Source organism: Embiotoca jacksoni, unplaced genomic scaffold (genome assembly GCF_022577435.1).
Source record: "Embiotoca jacksoni isolate LCO1_2020_lvr unplaced genomic scaffold, fEmbJac1.0.p SCAF_63, whole genome shotgun sequence".
Taxonomy (NCBI): domain Eukaryota; kingdom Metazoa; phylum Chordata; class Actinopteri; family Embiotocidae; genus Embiotoca; species Embiotoca jacksoni.
The window spans coordinates 233,067-254,607 of NW_027185418.1; positions in this window are offsets into that span (position 1 = coordinate 233,067).

Genomic DNA, 21,541 nt, shown 5'->3' on the forward strand with positions numbered 1-21,541 from the left:
AAATGCTCCTTGGAGAGAATTTTCTGTCCTTGTCACATTGAAGTTCTTTAAACTAATCAGCTTGAAATCATCCTCTGAAGATGAAGATAATTTAAGAGCGCGCGCTCGAACCGACCCAGAGAAATGACGCAGGACGTTATCGAAGTGAACACGTCTTTATTTTACTGTCTGAAAAACAGGCCCAATCCGAAACGTTGTGACACTTTCGACCATGTACACTAAAATGAATGTTGTATTGTGTGACGTTTTTCACATAATTTGGACAGCATGACTTTTTTGTCATAATTTGGAAGACATGCTATAGTATGACTTTTTTTTTTCATAATTTGGACGGCACGCTAAATACTTTTTTTTCATATTTTGAAACGCTATTGTTTAACTTTTTTTATAATAATTTGGAAGACATGCTAAAGTATGACTTTTTTTATAATAATTTGGAAGACATGCTAACGTATGACTTTTTTTATAATAATTTGGAAGACATGCTAAAGTATGACTTTTTTATAATAATTTGGAAGACATGCTATAGTATGACTTTTTTATAATAATTTGGAAGACATGCTAAAGTATGACTTTTTTATAATAATTTGGAAGACATGCTAACGTATGACTTTTTTTATAATAATTTGGAAGACATGCTAAAGTATGACTTTTTTTATAATAATTTGGAAGACATGCTAAAGTATGACTTTTTTATAATAATTTGGAAGACATGCTATAGTATGACTTTTTTTATAATAATTTGGAAGACATGCTATAGTATGACTTTTTTTATAATAATTTGGAAGACATGCTAAAGTATGACTTTTTTTATAATAATTTGGAAGACATGCTAAAGTATGACTTTTTTATAATAATTTGGAAGACATGCTATAGTATGACTTTTTTTATAATAATTTGGAAGACATGCTAACGTATGACTTTTTTTATAATAATTTGGAAGACATGCTAAAGTATGACTTTTTTATAATAATTTGGAAGACATGCTAAAGTATGACTTTTTTTATAATAATTTGGAAGACATGCTAACGTATGACTTTTTTTATAATAATTTGGAAGACATGCTAACGTATGACTTTTTTTATAATAATTTGGAAGACATGCTAAAGTATGACTTTTTTATAATAATTTGGAAGACATGCTATAGTATGACTTTTTTTATAGTAATTTGGAAGACATGCTATAGTATGACTTTTTTTATAATAATTTGGAAGACATGCTATAGTATGACTTTTTTTTATAATAATTTGGAAGACATGCTAAAGTATGACTTTTTTATAATAATTTGGAAGACATGCTAAAGTATGACTTTTTTATAATAATTTGGAAGACATGCTAACGTATGACTTTTTTTTATAATAATTTGGAAGACATGCTAAAGTATGACTTTTTTATAATAATTTGGAAGACATGCTAACGTATGACTTTTTTTATAGTAATTTGGAAGACATGCTAAAGTATGACTTTTTTATAATAATTTGGAAGACATGCTAACGTATGACTTTTTTTTATAATAATTTGGAAGACATGCTAAAGTATGACTTTTTTATAATAATTTGGAAGACATGCTAACGTATGACTTTTTTTATAGTAATTTGGAAGACATGCTAAAGTATGACTTTTTTATAATAATTTGGAAGACATGCTAACGTATGACTTTTTTTATAATAATTTGGAAGACATGCTATAGTATGACTTTTTTTATAATAATTTGGAAGACATGCTAAAGTATGACTTTTTTTATAGTAATTTGGAAGACATGCTATAGTATGACTTTTTTTATAATAATTTGGAAGACATGCTATAGTATGACTTTTTTTATAATAATTTGGAAGACATGCTATAGTATGACTTTTTTTATAATAATTTGGAAGACATGCTAACGTATGACTTTTTTTATAATAATTTGGAAGACATGCTAACGTATGACTTTTTTTATAATAATTTGGAAGACATGCTAACGTATGACTTTTTTTATAATAATTTGGAAGACATGCTAACGTATGACTTTTTTTATAATAATTTGGAAGACATGCTAACGTATGACTTTTTTTATAATAATTTGGAAGACATGCTATAGTATGACTTTTTTTATAATAATTTGGAAGACATGCTAAAGTATGACTTTTTTTATAGTAATTTGGAAGACATGCTATAGTATGACTTTTTTTATAATAATTTGGAAGACATGCTATAGTATGACTTTTTTTATAATAATTTGGAAGACATGCTAACGTATGACTTTTTTTATAATAATTTGGAAGACATGCTAAAGTATGACTTTTTTTATAATAATTTGGAAGACATGCTATAGTATGACTTTTTTTTTAGTAATTTGGAAGACATGCTAAAGTATGACTTTTTTTATAATAATTTGGAAGACATGCTATAGTATGACTTTTTTTATAATAATTTGGAAGACATGCTATAGTATGACTTTTTTTTATAATAATTTGGAAGACATGCTATAGTATGACTTTTTTTATAATAATTTGGAAGACATGCTATAGTATGACTTTTTTTATAATAATTTGGAAGACATGCTATAGTATGACTTTTTTTATAATAATTTGGAAGACATGCTAACGTATGACTTTTTTTATAATAATTTGGAAGACATGCTAACGTATGACTTTTTTTATAATAATTTGGAAGACATGCTATAGTATGACTTTTTTTTTAGTAATTTGGAAGACATGCTAAAGTATGACTTTTTTTATAATAATTTGGAAGACATGCTATAGTATGACTTTTTTTAGTAATTTGGAAGACATGCTAAAGTATGACTTTTTTTATAATAATTTGGAAGACATGCTATAGTATGACTTTTTTTTTAGTAATTTGGAAGACATGCTATAGTATGACTTTTTTTTTAGTAATTTGGAAGACATGCTATAGTATGACTTTTTTTTTAGTAATTTGGAAGACATGCTATAGTATGACTTTTTTTTTAGTAATTTGGAAGACATGCTATAGTATGACTTTTTTTTTAGTAATTTGGAAGACATGCTAAAGTATGACTTTTTTTATAATAATTTGGAAGACATGCTATAGTATGACTTTTTTTTTAGTAATTTGGAAGACATGCTATAGTATGACTTTTTTTTTAGTAATTTGGAAGACATGCTATAGTATGACTTTTTTTTTAGTAATTTGGAAGACATGCTATAGTATGACTTTTTTTTTAGTAATTTGGAAGACATGCTATAGTATGACTTTTTTTTTAGTAATTTGGAAGACATGCTAAAGTATGACTTTTTTTATAATAATTTGGAAGACATGCTATAGTATGACTTTTTTTTTAGTAATTTGGAAGACATGCTATAGTATGACTTTTTTTTTAGTAATTTGGAAGACATGCTAAAGTATGACTTTTTTTTTAGTAATTTGGAAGACATGCTAACGTATGACTTTTTTTATAATAATTTGGAAGACATGCTATAGTATGACTTTTTTTTTTGTAATTTGGAAGACATGCTATAGTATGACTTTTTTTATAATAATTTTGAAGACATGCTATAGTATGACTTTTTTTTTATAATAATTTGGAAGACATGCTAACGTATGACTTTTTTTTATAGTAATTTGGAAGACATGCTATAGTATGACTTTTTTATAATAATTTGGAAGACATGCTAACGTATGACTTTTTTTATAATAATTTGGAAGACATGCTAACGTATGACTTTTTTTATAGTAATTTGGAAGACATGCTATAGTATGACTTTTTTATAATAATTTGGAAGACATGCTATAGTATGACTTTTTTATAATAATTTGGAAGACATGCTATAGTATGACTTTTTTTTATAATAATTTGGAAGACATGCTAAAGTATGACTTTTTTATAATAATTTGGAAGACATGCTATAGTATGACTTTTTTTTATAATAATTTGGAAGACATGCTAAAGTATGACTTTTTTTATAATAATTTGGAAGACATGCTATAGTATGACTTTTTTTATAGTAATTTGGAAGACATGCTAAAGTATGACTTTTTTTCATAATTTGGAAGACATGCTATAGTATGACTTTTTTTTATAATAATTTGGAAGACATGCTAAAGTATGACTTTTTTTATAATAATTTGGAAGACATGCTAAAGTATGACTTTTTTTCATAATTTGGAAGACATGCTATAGTATGACTTTTTTTTATAATAATTTGGAAGACATGCTATAGTATGACTTTTTTTATAATAATTTGGAAGACATGCTATAGTATGACTTTTTTTATAATAATTTGGAAGACATGCTAAAGTATGACTTTTTTTCATAATTTGGAAGACATGCTATAGTATGACTTTTTTTTATAATAATTTGGAAGACATGCTAAAGTATGACTTTTTTTATAATAATTTGGAAGACATGCTATAGTATGACTTTTTTTATAATAATTTGGAAGACATGCTAAAGTATGACTTTTTCATAATTTGGAAGACATGCTATAGTATGACTTTTTTTATAATAATTTGGAAGACATGCTAAAGTATGACTTTTTCATAATTTGGAAGACATGCTATAGTATGACTTTTTTTATAATAATTTGGAAGACATGCTAAAGTATGACTTTTTTTATAATAATTTGGAAGACATGCTATAGTATGACTTTTTTTATAATAATTTGGAAGACATGCTAAAGTATGACTTTTTCATAATTTGGAAGACATGCTATAGTATGACTTTTTTTATAATAATTTGGAAGACATGCTAAAGTATGACTTTTTTTATAATAATTTGGAAGACATGCTATAGTATGACTTTTTTTTATAATAATTTGGAAGACATGCTAAAGTATGACTTTTTTTTCATAATTTGGAAGACATGCTATAGTATGACTTTTTTTATAATAATTTGGAAGACATGCTATAGTATGACTTTTTTTTATAATAATTTGGAAGACATGCTAAAGTATGACTTTTTTTTCATAATTTGGAAGACATGCTAAAGTATGACTTTTTTTATAATAATTTGGAAGACATGCTATAGTATGACTTTTTTTATAATAATTTGGAAGACATGCTAAAGTATGACTTTTTTTATAATAATTTGGAAGACATGCTAAAGTATGACTTTTTTATAATAATTTGGAAGACATGCTAAAGTATGACTTTTTTTTTAATAATTTGGAAGACATGCTATAGTATGACTTTTTTTATAATAATTTGGAAGACATGCTATAGTATGACTTTTTTTATAATAATTTGGAAGACATGCTATAGTATGACTTTTTTTATAATAATTTGGAAGACATGCTATAGTATGACTTTTTTTATAATAATTTGGAAGACATGCTATAGTATGACTTTTTTATAATAATTTGGAAGACATGCTATAGTATGACTTTTTTATAGTAATTTGGAAGACATGCTATAGTATGACTTTTTTTATAATAATTTGGAAGACATGCTAACGTATGACTTTTTTTATAGTAATTTGGAAGACATGCTATAGTATGACTTTTTTTATAATAATTTGGAAGACATGCTATAGTATGACTTTTTTTATAATAATTTGGAAGACATGCTATAGTATGACTTTTTTTATAGTAATTTGGAAGACATGCTATAGTATGACTTTTTTTATAATAATTTGGAAGACATGCTATAGTATGACTTTTTTTATAATAATTTGGAAGACATGCTATAGTATGACTTTTTTTATAGTAATTTGGAAGACATGCTATAGTATGACTTTTTTTATAATAATTTGGAAGACATGCTATAGTATGACTTTTTTTATAATAATTTGGAAGACATGCTATAGTATGACTTTTTTTATAATAATTTTGAAGACATGCTAAAGTATGACTTTTTTTTATAATAATTTGGAAGACATGCTAACGTATGACTTTTTTTTATAGTAATTTGGAAGACATGCTATAGTATGACTTTTTTATAATAATTTGGAAGACATGCTATAGTATGACTTTTTTTATAATAATTTGGAAGACATGCTAACGTATGACTTTTTTTTATAATAATTTGGAAGACATGCTAACGTATGACTTTTTTTATAGTAATTTGGAAGACATGCTATAGTATGACTTTTTTATAATAATTTGGAAGACATGCTATAGTATGACTTTTTTATAATAATTTGGAAGACATGCTATAGTATGACTTTTTTTATAATAATTTGGAAGACATGCTATAGTATGACTTTTTTTATAATAATTTGGAAGACATGCTAAAGTATGACTTTTTTATAATAATTTGGAAGACATGCTATAGCATGACTTTTTTTCATAATTTGGAAGACATGCTATAGTATGACTTTTTTTTATAATAATTTGGAAGACATGCTAAAGTATGACTTTTTTTATAATAATTTGGAAGACATGCTAAAGTATGACTTTTTTTCATAATTTGGAAGACATGCTATAGTATGACTTTTTTTTATAATAATTTGGAAGACATGCTAAAGTATGACTTTTTTTATAATAATTTGGAAGACATGCTATAGTATGACTTTTTTTATAATAATTTGGAAGACATGCTAAAGTATGACTTTTTCATAATTTGGAAGACATGCTATAGTATGACTTTTTTTATAATAATTTGGAAGACATGCTATAGTATGACTTTTTTTATAATAATTTGGAAGACATGCTAAAGTATGACTTTTTCATAATTTGGAAGACATGCTATAGTATGACTTTTTTTATAATAATTTGGAAGACATGCTAAAGTATGACTTTTTTTATAATAATTTGGAAGACATGCTATAGTATGACTTTTTTTATCATAATTTGGAAGACATGCTATAGTATGACTTTTTTATAATAATTTGAAAGACATGCTATAGTATGACTTTTTTTATAATAATTTGGAAGACATGCTAAAGTATGACTTTTTTATAATAATTTGGAAGACATGCTATAGTATGACTTTTTTTGTAATAATTTGGAAGACATGCTAAAGTATGACTTTTTTTTCATAATTTGGAAGACATGCTAAAGTATGACTTTTTTATAATAATTTGGAAGACATGCTATAGTATGACTTTTTTTTTATAATAATTTGGAAGACATGCTAAAGTCAGGCAACATAATAGTGCAGTTGTCAGCGTTGTCCTCTTACAGTCTAAAGGTCAGTGGTTTGATCTCCGTCTGGGACTTTCTATGTTGAATTTATTGGTGTCTCCCAGTCAGAAGGTTCCAGGTTTGATTCTTGCCTTTGACGTGACTTTTCATCTGGGATGTTAATGTCATGCTTTCCAGGGCGAGTCTTGAACCTGGAACCTTCTGAGTGGAAGGCAACAACACCAACCACTACACAACACCAATCAACGGATTGCTCTTCAATAACATGTTTAAAAGTTATATAAGTCATATAAGTCAGACGCATAAAAATAAAGGCAGCGAAATGGTGCAGTTCCACGCCAGCGTTGTCATCTCACAATCAGGAGCTTCTGGGTTCGATAGGGGGTCTGGAACTTAGTGGAGGATTATGTTCTTGCTTGAATGTAATGTTTTACATTACGGACTACATGAATAAGTTAGCCATCCTTAATATAGACAACATATTTTACTTTAAGGTTATTAGTTTTGCAGGAACATGAAAATTCCAAATAGAAAGTCCCAGGAGGGAATCAAACCACTGACCTTTAGACTGTGAGACGACAACGCTGACAGCTGCACCACTGTGTTGGCTTCCATAAAGTGAACGAAAGTCATACTTATAGCACATAGTCAAAAATATGAAAAAAACTATATACTTTTTTATCATATGTTAGACGACATAAGACTTTTTTTTTTATAATAATTTGGAAGACATGCTATAGTATGACTTTTTTATAATAATTTGGAAGACATGCTATAGTATGACTTTTTTTATAATAATTTGGAAGACATGCTAAAGTATGACTTTTTTATAATAATTTGGAAGACATGCTATAGTATGACTTTTTTTATAATAATTTGGAAGACATGCTATAGTATGACTTTTTTATAATAATTTGGAAGACATGCTATAGTATGACTTTTTTTTATAATAATTTGGAAGACATGCTAAAGTATGACTTTTTTTTATAATAATTTGGAAGACATGCTAAAGTATGACTTTTTTTTATAATAATTTGGAAGACATGCTAAAGTATGACTTTTTTTATAATAATTTGGAAGACATGCTATAGTATGACTTTTTTTTTATAATAATTTGGAAGACATGCTAAAGTATGACTTTTTTTTCATAATTTGGAAGACATGCTAAAGTATGACTTTTTTTATAATAATTTGGAAGACATGCTAAAGTATGACTTTTTTTATAATAATTTGGAAGACATGCTAAAGTATGACTTTTTTTATAATAATTTGGAAGACATGCTACAGTATGACTTTTTTTTCATAATTTGGAAGACATGCTAAAGTATGACTTTTTTTTATAGTAATTTGGAAGACATGCTAAAGTATGAATTTGTTTTATCATAATTTGGAAGACATGCTAAAGTATGACTTTTTTTTCATAATTTGGAAGACATGCTAAAGTATGACTTTTTTTATAATAATTTGGAAGACATGCTATAGTATGACTTTTTTATAATAATTTGGAAGACATGATATAGTATGACTTTTTTTTATAATAATTTGGAAGACATGCTAAAGTATGACTTTTTTATAATAATTTGGAAGACATGCTATAGTATGACTTTTTTTTTATAATAATTTGGAAGACATGCTAAAGTCAGGCAACATAATAGTGCAGTTGTCAGCGTTGTCCTCTCACAGTCTAAAGGTCAGTGGTTTGATCTCCGTCTGGGACTTTCTATGTTGAATTTATTGGTGTCTCCCAGTCAGAAGGTTCCAGGTTTGATTCTTGCCTTTGACGTGACTTTTCATCTGGGATGTTAATGTCATGCTTTCCAGGGCGAGTCTTGAACCTGGAACCTTCTGAGTGGAAGGCAACAACACCAACCACTACACAACACCAATCAACAGATTGCTCTTCAATAAAATGTTTAAAAGTTATATAAGTCATATAAGTCAGACAGGCATAAAAATAAAGGCAGCGAAATGGTGCAGTTCCACGCCAGCGTTGTCATCTCACAATCAGGAGCTTCTGGGTTCGATAGGGGGTCTGGAACTTAGTGGAGGATTATGTTCTTGCTTGAACGTAATGTTTTACATTACGGACTACATGAATAAGTTAGCCATCCTTAATATAGACAACATATTTTACTTTAAGGTTATTAGTTTTGCAGGAACATGAAAATTCCAAATAGAAAGTCCCAGGCGGGAATCAAACCACTGACCTTTAGACTGTGAGACGACAACGCTGACAGCTGCACCACTGTGTTGGCTTCCATAAAGTGAACGAACGTCATACTTATAGCACATAGTCAAAAATATGAAAAAAACTATATACTTTTTTATCATATGTTAGACGACATAAGACTTTTTTTTATAATAATTTGGAAGACATGCTATAGTATGACTTTTTCATAATTTGGAAGACATGCTATAGTATGACTTTTTTTTATAATAATTTGGAAGACATGCTATAGTATGACTTTTTCATAATTTGGAAGACATGCTATAGTATGACTTTTTTTTATAATAATTTGGAAGACATGCTATAGTATGACTTTTTTATAATAATTTGGAAGACATGCTAAAGTATGACTTTTTTATAATAATTTGGAAGACATGCTATAGTATGACTTTTTCATAATTTGGAAGACATGCTATAGTATGACTTTTTTTTATAATAATTTGGAAGACATGCTAAAGTATGACTTTTTTTATAATAATTTGGAAGACATGCTAAAGTATGACTTTTTTTACAATAATTTGGAAGACATGCTATAGTATGACTTTTTTTATAGTAATTTGGAAGACATGCTAACGTATGACTTTTTTTGTAGTAATTTGGAAGACATGCTATAGTATGACTTTTTTTTTAGTAATTTGGAAGACATGCTAAAGTATGACTTTTTTTTTAGTAATTTGGAAGACATGCTAACGTATGACTTTTTTTATAATAATTTGGAAGACATGCTATAGTATGACTTTTTTTTTATAATAATTTGGAAGACATGCTAACGTATGACTTTTTTTTATAGTAATTTGGAAGACATGCTATAGTATGACTTTTTTATAATAATTTGGAAGACATGCTAACGTATGACTTTTTTTATAATAATTTGGAAGACATGCTAACGTATGACTTTTTTTATAGTAATTTGGAAGACATGCTATAGTATGACTTTTTTTTATAATAATTTTGAAGACATGCTATAGTATGACTTTTTTTTTATAATAATTTGGAAGACATGCTAACGTATGACTTTTTTTTATAGTAATTTGGAAGACATGCTATAGTATGACTTTTTTATAATAATTTGGAAGACATGCTAACGTATGACTTTTTTTATAATAATTTGGAAGACATGCTAACGTATGACTTTTTTTATAGTAATTTGGAAGACATGCTATAGTATGACTTTTTTATAATAATTTGGAAGACATGCTATAGTATGACTTTTTTATAATAATTTGGAAGACATGCTATAGTATGACTTTTTTTTATAATAATTTGGAAGACATGCTATAGTATGACTTTTTTTATAATAATTTGGAAGACATGCTAAAGTATGACTTTTTTTATAATAATTTGGAAGACATGCTAAAGTATGACTTTTTTTCATAATTTGGAAGACATGCTATAGTATGACTTTTTTTTATAATAATTTGGAAGACATGCTAAAGTATGACTTTTTTTCATAATTTGGAAGACATGCTATAGTATGACTTTTTTTTATTATAATTTGGAAGACATGCTAAAGTATGACTTTTTTTATAATAATTTGGAAGACATGCTAAAGTATGACTTTTTTTCATAATTTGGAAGACATGCTATAGTATGACTTTTTTTTATAATAATTTGGAAGACATGCTATAGTATGACTTTTTTTATAATAATTTGGAAGACATGCTATAGTATGACTTTTTTTATAATAATTTGGAAGACATGCTAAAGTATGACTTTTTTTCATAATTTGGAAGACATGCTATAGTATGACTTTTTTTTATAATAATTTGGAAGACATGCTAAAGTATGACTTTTTTTATAATAATTTGGAAGACATGCTATAGTATGACTTTTTTTATAATAATTTGGAAGACATGCTAAAGTATGACTTTTTCATAATTTGGAAGACATGCTATAGTATGACTTTTTTTATAATAATTTGGAAGACATGCTAAAGTATGACTTTTTCATAATTTGGAAGACATGCTATAGTATGACTTTTTTTATAATAATTTGGAAGACATGCTAAAGTATGACTTTTTTTATAATAATTTGGAAGACATGCTATAGTATGACTTTTTTTATAATAATTTGGAAGACATGCTAAAGTATGACTTTTTCATAATTTGGAAGACATGCTATAGTATGACTTTTTTTATAATAATTTGGAAGACATGCTAAAGTATGACTTTTTTTTCATAATTTGGAAGACATGCTAAAGTATGACTTTTTTTATAATAATTTGGAAGACATGCTATAGTATGACTTTTTTTATAATAATTTGGAAGACATGCTAAAGTATGACTTTTTTTTATAATAATTTGGAAGACATGCTAAAGTATGACTTTTTTTATAATAATTTGGAAGACATGCTAAAGTATGACTTTTTTATAATAATTTGGAAGACATGCTAAAGTATGACTTTTTTTTATAATAATTTGGAAGACATGCTATAGTATGACTTTTTTTATAATAATTTGGAAGACATGCTATAGTATGACTTTTTTTATAATAATTTGGAAGACATGCTATAGTATGACTTTTTTTTTAGTAATTTGGAAGACATGCTAAAGTATGACTTTTTTTATAATAATTTGGAAGACATGCTATAGTATGACTTTTTTTTTAGTAATTTGGAAGACATGCTAAAGTATGACTTTTTTTATAATAATTTGGAAGACATGCTATAGTATGACTTTTTTTATAATAATTTGGAAGACATGCTAAAGTATGACTTTTTCATAATTTGGAAGACATGCTATAGTATGACTTTTTTTATAATAATTTGGAAGACATGCTAAAGTATGACTTTTTTTATAATAATTTGGAAGACATGCTATAGTATGACTTTTTTTATAATAATTTGGAAGACATGCTAAAGTATGACTTTTTCATAATTTGGAAGACATGCTATAGTATGACTTTTTTTATAATAATTTGGAAGACATGCTAAAGTATGACTTTTTTTTCATAATTTGGAAGACATGCTAAAGTATGACTTTTTTTATAATAATTTGGAAGACATGCTATAGTATGACTTTTTTTATAATAATTTGGAAGACATGCTATAGTATGACTTTTTTTATAATAATTTTGAAGACATGCTATAGTATGACTTTTTTTTATAATAATTTGGAAGACATGCTAACGTATGACTTTTTTTATAGTAATTTGGAAGACATGCTATAGTATGACTTTTTTATAATAATTTGGAAGACATGCTATAGTATGACTTTTTTTATAATAATTTGGAAGACATGCTAAAGTATGACTTTTTTTATAATAATTTGGAAGACATGCTATAGTATGACTTTTTTTTTATAATAATTTGGAAGACATGCTAAAGTATGACTTTTTTTTCATAATTTGGAAGACATGCTAAAGTATGACTTTTTTTATAATAATTTGGAAGACATGCTAAAGTATGACTTTTTTTATAATAATTTGGAAGACATGCTAAAGTATGACTTTTTTTATAATAATTTGGAAGACATGCTACAGTATGACTTTTTTTTCATAATTTGGAAGACATGCTAAAGTATGACTTTTTTTTATAGTAATTTGGAAGACATGCTAAAGTATGAATTTGTTTTATCATAATTTGGAAGACATGCTAAAGTATGACTTTTTTTTCATAATTTGGAAGACATGCTAAAGTATGACTTTTTTTATAATAATTTGGAAGACATGCTATAGTATGACTTTTTTATAATAATTTGGAAGACATGATATAGTATGACTTTTTTTTATAATAATTTGGAAGACATGCTAAAGTATGACTTTTTTATAATAATTTGGAAGACATGCTATAGTATGACTTTTTTTTTATAATAATTTGGAAGACATGCTAAAGTCAGGCAACATAATAGTGCAGTTGTCAGCGTTGTCCTCTCACAGTCTAAAGGTCAGTGGTTTGATCTCCGTCTGGGACTTTCTATGTTGAATTTATTGGTGTCTCCCAGTCAGAAGGTTCCAGGTTTGATTCTTGCCTTTGACGTGACTTTTCATCTGGGATGTTAATGTCATGCTTTCCAGGGCGAGTCTTGAACCTGGAACCTTCTGAGTGGAAGGCAACAACACCAACCACTACACAACACCAATCAACAGATTGCTCTTCAATAAAATGTTTAAAAGTTATATAAGTCATATAAGTCAGACAGGCATAAAAATAAAGGCAGCGAAATGGTGCAGTTCCACGCCAGCGTTGTCATCTCACAATCAGGAGCTTCTGGGTTCGATAGGGGGTCTGGAACTTAGTGGAGGATTATGTTCTTGCTTGAACGTAATGTTTTACATTACGGACTACATGAATAAGTTAGCCATCCTTAATATAGACAACATATTTTACTTTAAGGTTATTAGTTTTGCAGGAACATGAAAATTCCAAATAGAAAGTCCCAGGCGGGAATCAAACCACTGACCTTTAGACTGTGAGACGACAACGCTGACAGCTGCACCACTGTGTTGGCTTCCATAAAGTGAACGAACGTCATACTTATAGCACATAGTCAAAAATATGAAAAAAACTATATACTTTTTTATCATATGTTAGACGACATAAGACTTTTTTTTATAATAATTTGGAAGACATGCTATAGTATGACTTTTTCATAATTTGGAAGACATGCTATAGTATGACTTTTTTTTATAATAATTTGGAAGACATGCTATAGTATGACTTTTTCATAATTTGGAAGACATGCTATAGTATGACTTTTTTTTATAATAATTTGGAAGACATGCTATAGTATGACTTTTTTATAATAATTTGGAAGACATGCTAAAGTATGACTTTTTTATAATAATTTGGAAGACATGCTATAGTATGACTTTTTCATAATTTGGAAGACATGCTATAGTATGACTTTTTTTTATAATAATTTGGAAGACATGCTAAAGTATGACTTTTTTTATAATAATTTGGAAGACATGCTAAAGTATGACTTTTTTTACAATAATTTGGAAGACATGCTATAGTATGACTTTTTTTATAGTAATTTGGAAGACATGCTAACGTATGACTTTTTTTTTAGTAATTTGGAAGACATGCTATAGTATGACTTTTTTTTTAGTAATTTGGAAGACATGCTAAAGTATGACTTTTTTTTTAGTAATTTGGAAGACATGCTAACGTATGACTTTTTTTATAATAATTTGGAAGACATGCTATAGTATGACTTTTTTTTTATAATAATTTGGAAGACATGCTAACGTATGACTTTTTTTTATAGTAATTTGGAAGACATGCTATAGTATGACTTTTTTATAATAATTTGGAAGACATGCTAACGTATGACTTTTTTTATAATAATTTGGAAGACATGCTAACGTATGACTTTTTTTATAGTAATTTGGAAGACATGCTATAGTATGACTTTTTTTTATAATAATTTTGAAGACATGCTATAGTATGACTTTTTTTTTATAATAATTTGGAAGACATGCTAACGTATGACTTTTTTTTATAGTAATTTGGAAGACATGCTATAGTATGACTTTTTTATAATAATTTGGAAGACATGCTAACGTATGACTTTTTTTATAATAATTTGGAAGACATGCTAACGTATGACTTTTTTTATAGTAATTTGGAAGACATGCTATAGTATGACTTTTTTATAATAATTTGGAAGACATGCTATAGTATGACTTTTTTATAATAATTTGGAAGACATGCTATAGTATGACTTTTTTTTATAATAATTTGGAAGACATGCTATAGTATGACTTTTTTTATAATAATTTGGAAGACATGCTAAAGTATGACTTTTTTTATAATAATTTGGAAGACATGCTAAAGTATGACTTTTTTTCATAATTTGGAAGACATGCTAAAGTATGACTTTTTTTTATAATAATTTGGAAGACATGCTAAAGTATGACTTTTTTTTATAATAATTTGGAAGACATGCTATAGTATGACTTTTTTTTATAATAATTTGGAAGACATGCTATAGTATGACTTTTTTTATAATAATTTGGAAGACATGCTAAAGTATGACTTTTTTTATAATAATTTGGAAGACATGCTAAAGTATGACTTTTTTTCATAATTTGGAAGACATGCTATAGTATGACTTTTTTTTATAATAATTTGGAAGACATGCTAAAGTATGACTTTTTTTCATAATTTGGAAGACATGCTATAGTATGACTTTTTTTTATTATAATTTGGAAGACATGCTAAAGTATGACTTTTTTTATAATAATTTGGAAGACATGCTAAAGTATGACTTTTTTTCATAATTTGGAAGACATGCTATAGTATGACTTTTTTTTATAATAATTTGGAAGACATGCTATAGTATGACTTTTTTTATAATAATTTGGAAGACATGCTATAGTATGACTTTTTTTATAATAATTTGGAAGACATGCTAAAGTATGACTTTTTTTCATAATTTGGAAGACATGCTATAGTATGACTTTTTTTTATAATAATTTGGAAGACATGCTAAAGTATGACTTTTTTTATAATAATTTGGAAGACATGCTATAGTATGACTTTTTTTATAATAATTTGGAAGACATGCTAAAGTATGACTTTTTCATAATTTGGAAGACATGCTATAGTATGACTTTTTTTATAATAATTTGGAAGACATGCTAAAGTATGACTTTTTCATAATTTGGAAGACATGCTATAGTATGACTTTTTTTATAATAATTTGGAAGACATGCTAAAGTATGACTTTTTTTATAATAATTTGGAAGACATGCTATAGTATGACTTTTTTTATAATAATTTGGAAGACATGCTAAAGTATGACTTTTTCATAATTTGGAAGACATGCTATAGTATGACTTTTTTTATAATAATTTGGAAGACATGCTAAAGTATGACTTTTTTTTCATAATTTGGAAGACATGCTAAAGTATGACTTTTTTTATAATAATTTGGAAGACATGCTATAGTATGACTTTTTTTATAATAATTTGGAAGACATGCTAAAGTATGACTTTTTTTTATAATAATTTGGAAGACATGCTAAAGTATGACTTTTTTTATAATAATTTGGAAGACATGCTAAAGTATGACTTTTTTATAATAATTTGGAAGACATGCTAAAGTATGACTTTTTTTTATAATAATTTGGAAGACATGCTATAGTATGACTTTTTTTATAATAATTTGGAAGACATGCTATAGTATGACTTTTTTTATAATAATTTGGAAGACATGCTATAGTATGACTTTTTTTTTAGTAATTTGGAAGACATGCTAAAGTATGACTTTTTTTATAATAATTTGGAAGACATGCTATAGTATGACTTTTTTTTTAGTAATTTGGAAGACATGCTAAAGTATGACTTTTTTTATAATAATTTGGAAGACATGCTATAGTATGACTTTTTTTATAATAATTTGGAAGACATGCTAAAGTATGACTTTTTCATAATTTGGAAGACATGCTATAGTATGACTTTTTTTATAATAATTTGGAAGACATGCTAAAGTATGACTTTTTTTATAATAATTTGGAAGACATGCTATAGTATGACTTTTTTTATAATAATTTGGAAGACATGCTAAAGTATGACTTTTTCATAATTTGGAAGACATGCTATAGTATGACTTTTTTTATAATAATTTGGAAGACATGCTAAAGTATGACTTTTTTTTCATAATTTGGAAGACATGCTAAAGTATGACTTTTTTTATAATAATTTGGAAGACATGCTATAGTATGACTTTTTTTATAATAATTTGGAAGACATGCTATAGTATGACTTTTTTTATAATAATTTTGAAGACATGCTATAGTATGACTTTTTTTTATAATAATTTGGAAGACATGCTAACGTATGACTTTTTTTATAGTAATTTGGAAGACATGCTATAGTATGACTTTTTTATAATAATTTGGAAGACATGCTATAGTATGACTTTTTTTATAATAATTTGGAAGACATGCTAACGTATGACTTTTTTTTATAATAATTTGGAAGACATGCTAACGTATGACTTTTTTTATAGTAATTTGGAAGACATGCTATAGTATGACTTTTTTATAATAATTTGGAAGACATGCTATAGTATGACTTTTTTATAATAATTTGGAAGACATGCTATAGTATTACTTTTTTTATAATAATTTGGAAGACATGCTATAGTATGACTTTTTTTATAATAATTTGGAAGACATGCTAAAGTATGACTTTTTTATAATAATTTGGAAGACATGCTATAGTATGACTTTTTTTCATAATTTGGAAGACATGCTATAGTATGACTTTTTTTTATAATAATTTGGAAGACATGCTAAAGTATGACTTTTTTTTATAATAATTTGGAAGACATGCTAAAGTATGACTTTTTTTCATAATTTGGAAGACATGCTATAGTATGACTTTTTTTATAATAATTTGGAAGACATGCTAAAGTATGACTTTTTTTATAATAATTTGGAAGACATGCTATAGTATGACTTTTTTTATAATAATTTGGAAGACATGCTAAAGTATGACTTTTTCATAATTTGGAAGACATGCTATAGTATGACTTTTTTTATAATAATTTGGAAGACATGCTAAAGTATGACTTTTTTTATAATAATTTGGAAGACATGCTATAGTATGACTTTTTTTATAATAATTTGGAAGACATGCTAAAGTATGACTTTTTCATAATTTGGAAGACATGCTATAGTATGACTTTTTTTTATCATAATTTGGAAGACATGCTATAGTATGACTTTTTTTTATAATAATTTGAAAGACATGCTATAGTATGACTTTTTTTATAATAATTTGGAAGACATGCTAAAGTATGACTTTTTTATAATAATTTGGAAGACATGCTATAGTATGACTTTTTTTGTAATAATTTGGAAGACATGCTAAAGTATGACTTTTTTTTCATAATTTGGAAGACATGCTAAAGTATGACTTTTTTATAATAATTTGGAAGACATGCTATAGTATGACTTTTTTTTTATAATAATTTGGAAGACATGCTAAAGTCAGGCAACATAATAGTGCAGTTGTCAGCGTTGTCCTCTTACAGTCTAAAGGTCAGTGGTTTGATCTCCGTCTGGGACTTTCTATGTTGAATTTATTGGTGTCTCCCAGTCAGAAGGTTCCAGGTTTGATTCTTGCCTTTGACGTGACTTTTCATCTGGGATGTTAATGTCATGCTTTCCAGGGCGAGTCTTGAACCTGGAACCTTCTGAGTGGAAGGCAACAACACCAACCACTACACAACACCAATCAACGGATTGCTCTTCAATAACATGTTTAAAAGTTATATAAGTCATATAAGTCAGACGCATAAAAATAAAGGCAGCGAAATGGTGCAGTTCCACGCCAGCGTTGTCATCTCACAATCAGGAGCTTCTGGGTTCGATAGGGGGTCTGGAACTTAGTGGAGGATTATGTTCTTGCTTGAATGTAATGTTTTACATTACGGACTACATGAATAAGTTAGCCATCCTTAATATAGACAACATATTTTACTTTAAGGTTATTAGTTTTGCAGGAACATGAAAATTCCAAATAGAAAGTCCCAGGAGGGAATCAAACCACTGACCTTTAGACTGTGAGACGACAACGCTGACAGCTGCACCACTGTGTTGGCTTCCATAAAGTGAACGAAAGTCATACTTATAGCACATAGTCAAAAATATGAAAAAAACTATATACTTTTTTATCATATGTTAGACGACATAAGACTTTTTTTTTTATAATAATTTGGAAGACATGCTATAGTATGACTTTTTTATAATAATTTGGAAGACATGCTATAGTATGACTTTTTTTATAATAATTTGGAAGACATGCTAAAGTATGACTTTTTTATAATAATTTGGAAGACATGCTATAGTATTACTTTTTTTATAATAATTTGGAAGACATGCTATAGTATGACTTTTTTATAATAATTTGGAAGACATGCTATAGTATGACTTTTTTTTATAATAATTTGGAAGACATGCTAAAGTATGACTTTTTTTTATAATAATTTGGAAGACATGCTAAAGTATGACTTTTTTTATAATAATTTGGAAGACATGCTAAAGTATGACTTTTTTTATAATAATTTGGAAGACATGCTATAGTATGACTTTTTTTTTATAATAATTTGGAAGACATGCTAAAGTATGACTTTTTTTTCATAATTTGGAAGACATGCTAAAGTATGACTTTTTTTATAATAATTTGGAAGACATGCTAAAGTATGACTTTTTTTATAATAATTTGGAAGACATGCTAAAGTATGACTTTTTTTATAATAATTTGGAAGACATGCTACAGTATGACTTTTTTTTCATAATTTGGAAGACATGCTAAAGTATGACTTTTTTTTATAGTAATTTGGAAGACATGCTATAGTATGACTTTTTTATAATAATTTGGAAGACATGATATAGTATGACTTTTTTTATAATAATTTGGAAGACATGCTAAAGTATGACTTTTTTATAATAATTTGGAAGACATGCTATAGTATGACTTTTTTTTTATAATAATTTGGAAGACATGCTAAAGTCAGGCAACATAATAGTGCAGTTGTCAGCGTTGTCCTCTCACAGTCTAAAGGTCAGTGGTTTGATCTCCGTCTGGGACTTTCTATGTTGAATTTATTGGTGTCTCCCAGTCAGAAGGTTCCAGGTTTGATTCTTGCCTTTGACGTGACTTTTCATCTGGGATGTTAATGTCATGCTTTCCAGGGCGAGTCTTGAACCTGGAACCTTCTGAGTGGAAGGCAACAACACCAACCACTACACAACACCAATCAACAGATTGCTCTTCAATAAAATGTTTAAAAGTTATATAAGTCATATAAGTCAGACAGGCATAAAAATAAAGGCAGCGAAATGGTGCAGTTCCACGCCAGCGTTGTCATCTCACAATCAGGAGCTTCTGGGTTCGATAGGGGGTCTGGAACTTAGTGGAGGATTATGTTCTTGCTTGAACGTAATGTTTTACATTACGGACTACATGAATAAGTTAGCCATCCTTAATATAGACAACATATTTTACTTTAAGGTTATTAGTTTTGCAGGAACATGAAAATTCCAAATAGAAAGTCCCAGGCGGGAATCAAACCACTGACCTTTAGACTGTGAGACGACAACGCTGACAGCTGCACCACTGTGTTGGCTTCCATAAAGTGAACGAACGTCATACTTATAGCACATAGTCAAAAATATGAAAAAAACTATATACTTTTTTATCATATGTTAGACGACATAAGACTTTTTTTTTATAATAATTTGGAAGACATGCTATAGTATGACTTTTTCATAATTTGGAAGACATGCTATAGTATGACTTTTTTTTATAATAATTTGGAAGACATGCTATAGTATGACTTTTTTATAATAATTTGGAAGACATGCTAAAGTATGACTTTTTTATAATAATTTGGAAGACATGCTATAGTATGACTTTTTCATAATTTGGAAGACATGCTATAGTATGACTTTTTTTTATAATAATTTGGAAGACATGCTATAGTATGACTTTTTTTATAATAATTTGGAAGACATGCTAAAGTATGACTTTTTTTACAATAATTTGGAAGACATGCTATAGTATGACTTTTTTTTATAATAATTTGGAAGACATGCTATAGTATGACTTTTTTTATAATAATTTGGAAGACATGCTAACGTATGACTTTTTTTTATAATAATTTGGAAGACATGCTAACGTATGACTTTTTTTATAATAATTTGGAAGACATGCTATAGTATGACTTTTTTTCATAATTTTGAAGACATGCTATGACTTTTTTATAGTAATTTGGAAGGCATGCTAAAGTATGACTTTTTTATAATAATTTGGAAGACATGCTAACGTATGACTTTTTTTATAATAATTTGGAAGACATGCTATAGTATGACTTTTTTTCATAATTTTGAAGACATGCTATGACTTTTTTATAGTAATTTGGAAGGCATGCTAAAGTATGACTTTTTTATAATAATTTGGAAGACATGCTATAGTATGACTTTTTTTCATAATTTGGAAGACATGCTAAAGTATGACTTTTTTTATAATAATTTGGAAGACATGCTATAGTATGACTTTTTTTTATAATAATTTGGAAGACATGCTAAAGTATGACTTTTTCATAATTTGGAAGACATGCTATAGTATGACTTTTTCATAATTTGGAAGACATGCTATAGTATGACTTTTTTATAATAATTTGGAAGACATGCTATAGTATGACTTTTTTTTATAATAATTTGGAAGACATGCTAAAGTATGACTTTTTTATAATAATTTGGAAGACATGCTATAGTATGACTTTTTTTTCATAATTTGGAAGACATGCTAA